The sequence below is a fragment of the Caretta caretta genome, chromosome 7, assembly GCF_965140235.1.
Source record: "Caretta caretta isolate rCarCar2 chromosome 7, rCarCar1.hap1, whole genome shotgun sequence".
NCBI classification, from domain to species: Eukaryota; Metazoa; Chordata; order Testudines; family Cheloniidae; genus Caretta; species Caretta caretta.
In genome coordinates this window covers 3973224-3979223 of record NC_134212.1, presented here as the reverse complement: position 1 = coordinate 3979223, position 6000 = coordinate 3973224, and the positions used below count along the sequence as shown (strand labels likewise).

General features: G+C 45.6%; 1 protein-coding gene across 9 annotated transcripts in view; it reads left to right on the top strand.

The window, feature by feature from the left end:
* Window positions 1-3813: 3813 nt before the first annotated feature.
* Window positions 3814-6000, top strand: part of FHIT (fragile histidine triad diadenosine triphosphatase) — a 1109638-nt gene continuing 1107451 nt past the window's right edge. For 2 of the 9 annotated variants that reach the window (XM_048859001.2, XM_048859003.2), the window contains exon 1: window positions 3814-3854. The gene's annotated coding sequence lies outside the window, so the exon portion shown is untranslated. Of the gene's footprint in view, window positions 3855-4285; window positions 4568-6000 lie in introns of those variants that run through there. The other 7 variants (XM_075130205.1, XM_075130204.1, XM_048859006.2 and 4 more) reach the window with 6 other exon arrangements.

The following is a 6000-nucleotide window of genomic DNA, read 5'->3' as shown; positions in this document are numbered from 1 at the left end:
CATAAGAGGTAAGCTTTTTAATCCTTTACCTCTGATTTAGTTTAAAGCCAAGGCTAAGATTTTCAAATATGACTAGAGATTTTTGGGTGCCCAACTTGAGACGCCTTGAAAGGGCCCGATTTGCAGAGGATAGGTACTCAGCACTTTCTGAAAATCAGTGTCTCAGGTTGGCCATCCAAAAATTGAGATGCCCAAAATGAGCAGTCATGTTGGCCCATAACATTGATTTAACTCCTTTCACATACAAATTTGACAGGAGTTGCACTGGGGCACACATTTTGAGGGGAAAGGCAGGGAGTCAGGTGTTTTTTTGTTTTTTTTTTCCCAGCTGCTTTGCTCTTTTTATTGCAACAGGTCAACTCCCTAGAAACCAGATCAACATTTGTGCCAAGGCTCAATGTGGTGGATTTATCTAAAATAGCTATTCACCAAGAGAGGGTTCATTCAGTTTTCCCCACTTAAAAAATTAATCCAGTCTCTAAATGGGTTGGTAGGTCAAATGTTTTAGAGGTAGCAGGATAGTGGAGATAGTTAGTTAGAAAGTGTGCATGTGGCGGGGGGAGAGGGGACAGGGAAGCAGGAAGCTACATCCAGTGCCATCATGTTCTATGCTAAGGTGGATTGCTTTTGCAGAATGAGGGTTTAGCTGTGTGCCAGTTACACCTCATATTGTCTGACACTGGGTTGATCAGCAAAGCCTGCATCCTCAATGATGGTCTATTTTAAGAATCCCTGCTGGCTCCCTTATGATTCTACATAAGAGACTTCCCTTCCTCATGCAAAATTGTGGCAGGTAAGAGTCAACACTGCTTGTGTAAAAGGAAATAATTCCTCAGCAACATATTAGAATCATTTGAGGGAATCAACAAGCACGTGGACAAGGGAGTATCACTGTACCTCACTGGGTCACAGCGGAGAATGCCAGATTCAGGACAAACTGCTGAGAAATAAGGCAGGCTCACTCCATACTGATGGCCCACCTTGATTATCACTACAAAAGGTTCCCCCCACCCCTGCTCTCCTGCTGGGTAATAGCTCACCTTACCTGATCACTCTTTTACAGTAAAAAGAAAAGGAGTACTTGTGGCACCTTAAAGACTAACAAATTTATTTGAGCATAAGCTTTCGTGGGCTAAAACTCACTTCATCGGATGCATGCAGTGGAAAATACAGTAGGAAGATATATATATATATATATATATATATACACACAGAAAACATGAAAAAATGGGTATTGCCATACACACTATATTAAGAGTGATCAATTAAGGTGAGCTATTATCAGCAGGAGAAAAAAACCTTTTGTAGTGATAATCAGGATGGCCCATGTCCAACAGTTGACAAGAAGGTGTGAGTAACAGTGGGTGGGGGGAGGGGAAATAAACATGGGGAAATATTTTTACTTTGTGTAATGATCCATCCACTTCCAGTCTTTATGCAAGCCTAATTTAATCGTGTCCAGTTTGCAAATTAATTCCAATTCACACGGCTACCATTCTGAAACCTGTTAAAATGGTCAATAGATCATATACATACAATAATGACAATGTTCTTATACCAGGTTTGTAGAAGTGATATTATAGACTGCTGGCTTGTAGAGTTTTTGGTAACTTCCAAAAGACTGGAGGGTTCTTAGTCCATAGTCCAATATGCTCCATTTTAGTTGTAAATCTGCAGTCTCGAGAGTTCAGATCAGGAAAGAGGCAACATGGAGATGTTTCAAGGGTCTTTTGTATCCTCTGCCATGTGATTGGAAGAATTTTACTATTCCAAACAAAGCTTACAGCTCCTTTCTGTGGCACAAGATGGAGTCTAGGGTCAAATGAGTATACCTCATGTCCTTATATGGCTTGCTGACTCATGGAGAGTGGGGTGGGAGCAGCCATTGGCCATATTCATGCTATGGCATCCATAGGAAGACTTACTGGGTGGGATGAGTTTCTTCTATAGCCCGTTGTAAGAGGTGTGTCTTAATGAGTAATCAAGCTTGAAAAGTCCATTCACAATGTGCTGGCTAGACTGGATGTAAACTACCTTATGGCTGTTACCCTGGGGACAAACACAATGGTGATAAGGGTATAAAGCAAATATTCATAACTTCTGATACAAAAATGATACATGGATTTAAACAGGATAATCTTATTTAGCAAATCATAATTTTCCATTGACACCTTACATAATATACTTTGTACACGATTTGTTGCAATTGTCTAACAGTGGCTCTATTAATTATATTCATAATCATATTTCAATCATACAGAATCACAGGGTGATCCATTGAATATTGTGTACTTGGACTTTCAGAAAGCCTTTGATAAGCTCCCACACGAAAGCCTCTTAAGCAAAGTAAGGAGTTATGGGATAAGAGGGACAGTCCTCTGATAGATCAGTAACTAGTTAAAAGATAGAAAACAAAGGGTGGAATTAATAGTCAGTTTTCAAGTGAAGAGAGATAAATAAACAGGTCCCCCAAACATCTGGACTCGAACAAGTGCTGTTCAATTTTTTCACAAATGATCTGGAGAAGAGGATGAACAGTGAGAAAGGAAAGGTTGTAGATAATCCAGAATTACTCTGAAAAGTTACAAAGGGATCTCAGAAAATTGGGTGACAAAATGGCAGGTGAAATTAAATGTTCACAAATGCAAAGTAATGCACATTGGAAAATGTAATCCCAACTATACATACAAAATTGTGGCTTCGAAATTAGATGTTACCTCTCAAGAAGGAGACCTTGGAATCACTGTGGATAGTTCTCTGAAAACATACTGGGTCAGACCAAAGGCCCATCTAGCCCAGTGTCCTCTCTTCTGACAGTGGCCAATGTCAGATGCCCCAGAGGGAGTGAACAGAACAGGGAATCATCAAGTTATCCATCCCTTCACCCGTTCCCAGATTCTGGCAAACAGAGGCTAGGGACACCATCCCTGCCCATCCTGGCTAATAGCCATTGATGGACCTAGCCTCCATGAATTTATCTAGTTCTTTTTTGAAACGTGTTATGGTTTTGGCCTTCACAAAATCCTCTGGCAAGGAGTTCCACAGGTTGACTGTGAGTTGTCTGAAAAAATACTTCTTTGTTTTAAACCTGCTGCATATTAATTTCATGTGGTAACCATTAGTTCTTGTGTTAGGAGGAGTAAATAACACTTCTGTATTTATTTTCTCCACAGAATAGAATATAGAAGAGAGAGGCATTGGTGTTGGCACCAGGGGCATGACGCTGGATTGCCACTGTATGCATCGGGGAGGGGCGACAGCGGGGGTGTCTGTGCTGTCACTGAGGGACAGTGTTGGCCTCTGTGGTGGGCATCATTGGTGTCCGTAGCAGCATGCAAGGCTCTTGGTATCTGTGTCGGTGACACCGGGGATGGCATGTCTGCAGGGGGAGGGGTGATGCTGGCTGTGATGGGGGACAGTGTTGGCGTCCATGGCAGCATGCGGGGCTCCTGGGGGCTGTGCCAGTGACACTGTCCTCTGGGCTGGGGTCGGCGTAGGGCTGCCCATACCAGTGGGGCACAGCCCTGGGTTTCATCGCCTGACGTGATTCCTGGAGGCCTCAGGCCCATCCTGGGGGCTGACAAGCCAGCGTGAGGCAGCACTACGGTCGGGCACCGCGCCCCATCCCCCCCTGCCCCGCCATTACTGTCCATGAATGGCTCTGTCAGGGAAGGGAGCGCGGCCGGACACCGCCTCAGAGGAGAGGGCGCCGTGCGCATGCGCGCTGGCCACTCCTGTCCGCGTGGTGGGAATCCTCGCGGCTTCCCCGGAGCCAGTTCCGGGCGCGTGACGTCAGGGCGCCGGCGCGTCCCGCTCCCATCCCGGCTTGACGCACGCGCAATAGCAGTCGGAGTGTAAGTCTCCATTTTGCTTCCCCCTCCCACTCCCTACTCCTCAACAGCCGGAGCGGCTCAGGGTGGGGGAGGGCGATGGGAAGGGAATGGGGGGGAAGGGAGGAGTCGGGGACGCTCCGGTGCGGGCCGGGCGGGAAGCGCTGGGGCAGGGGGCGGAGGCCAGCGCGTGCTGGCGCCCCCAGGGGCAGGGCGCGCGCGGCTCTGGCGGTCTCCCCTCCCTCAGCGCGCGGCCTGCCGGGCGCCTGTGAGGAGTATCGGTGGGCTTGCCCCGGGTCTGCCGCGCGGCCGGTTCCGCGCCGGAGGCTCCCTCTCGATGGGGCAACCCAGCCACAGGGCAGGCTGGGTCCGTCGTCTGGGTGGGTGGCAGCTGCTGCCGCGCGGACGGCGAAGGGGCCGCCCCTGGCGCGCTGTGCTGGGGGGGGGAACCCCTGGCTCCCTGCTCTGCAGCCGCCTGCCCTTGGCGGCCTGGAGCAGCCGCTGGCGGGTGGGCATCTTTCGGCCTTGTAACTGCCCGGGCGGGTCTTCTAGACGCGTCAGTATCTTTCCCGCCAGCTGCGCCCCTCCCCCCGCTCCTGGGCAGTTACCGACCCGTCCGCTTGAAACGGGAGTGGCCGTTTGTCAACGGCCGCCGCGTCGCACGGGTCACGTGAAAACGCCTCCGCGGGAGCCTCGCTGACTGACCCCGGCCCGCGGCGTAGGGTTTATTGCCACAGGTACTGCGGAAGTGTTGGTATTTCTGCGGCACCACGGCAATTATTTTTCTATATTGTCATCTGTGGAGGGGGGCAAATTTAAAAAAAAAAAAAAACCAAAACAAAAACCCCACCCGCAACCCCGCAACCTAGGTGCGGCATTTAGAATCCAGCAGAATCTCCTCCTGTTCTAGTCGCTTAAATTAAAATGTGGGCATAAAATAATAGCTCTTTACATCTTCCCAGTGCCTTGTAAAGCTTAGCGAATCAATCAGATTTGACATAGCTCCTTAAATGTGAACTCAAAAGAATTTAATGGGAAAAAGTCTGCAGTGGTTGGACTGAGTGAGAGCTTGAAAATAAGAGTAGCGATAGTGTGTAGTTTTTTTTTAATGAGGAGGATATGTTTCTCTGGAGTACAAATTTAATTTTTGTCCTTGGTAAATTATTAACAACCCCATTAGGAAATTAATATGAAACTCCTAAGAACTTAGATGGAGGAAACAGTAAAATCGTTTTGGTCATTTTGACCTTGGTTCGATGATGGGATTAGTTTAAATAACTCAGTTAACTTTGTGTGTGTGTGTAACATTTTAAAGTCATAGTTACTGGATGGAGAAAGGAAGGCTTCGGTATAACTCTTGGGACAATTAGATATAGTGTGTAATATAATTAAAAATCTTAAATTGCAACTTGCTTAAGCATGTATCTATAAAGTTCGCGTGAAAGATTAATTGCACACAATATGCTCTGCCTGTAGGCAGATTTCTTAGTAATTTATTTTCAAATAGCTGATGTCAGTGATTTAAATAAGACATTCCAGAATATTATTTCTCTATGGTAGGATCTTGGCCACTTAATTTAAAACTGAATCATTGAAATGCCTAATAGAAAACTTGCATGAAATACTTCACCTTTTTTCCCTTGGGCAAGATGTCTATGTCCAACACATCCTAGTTCCCTTGATTTTGTAACCTATTTTTATATTCCGCTCCAATGCATTTTAAGTTATTCAGAAGTGGTTTAAATCTTTGAATGACAGTTGAGAAGTATTCTGATCTTTAAAAGTTACATTCTTATGTGCTGAAAAGAAATTCCACAGAGACATTGGGTTTTTTTTTTTTTTTTTGAATTTGAATGGTAGGTTTGGAGTTCTCATAAAAGCCGAATTTAGTTCACTTGTCAATTCTGCCACTTAGTGTGAAAGCTTTATCTGTTGCTTCTTTCAGTGTGGGTAGAAGATCATAGTTGATATTTAGACAGATCTCTTCTTGGAATGTTGTTGGATTCAGCCAACATTAGCTGTTGTTTCAGTGTGTGGAAGTTTTGATGTGAAATCTAATTAAATCCCTTTGCAAAGTCTTGTTAAAACGTGTTTTATAACAGAGTTTTTAAATTGGTAATTTTACACTGAGGTTGTTTTAAGTGGATGATTGTTTGAGTTGTAGGCAGAG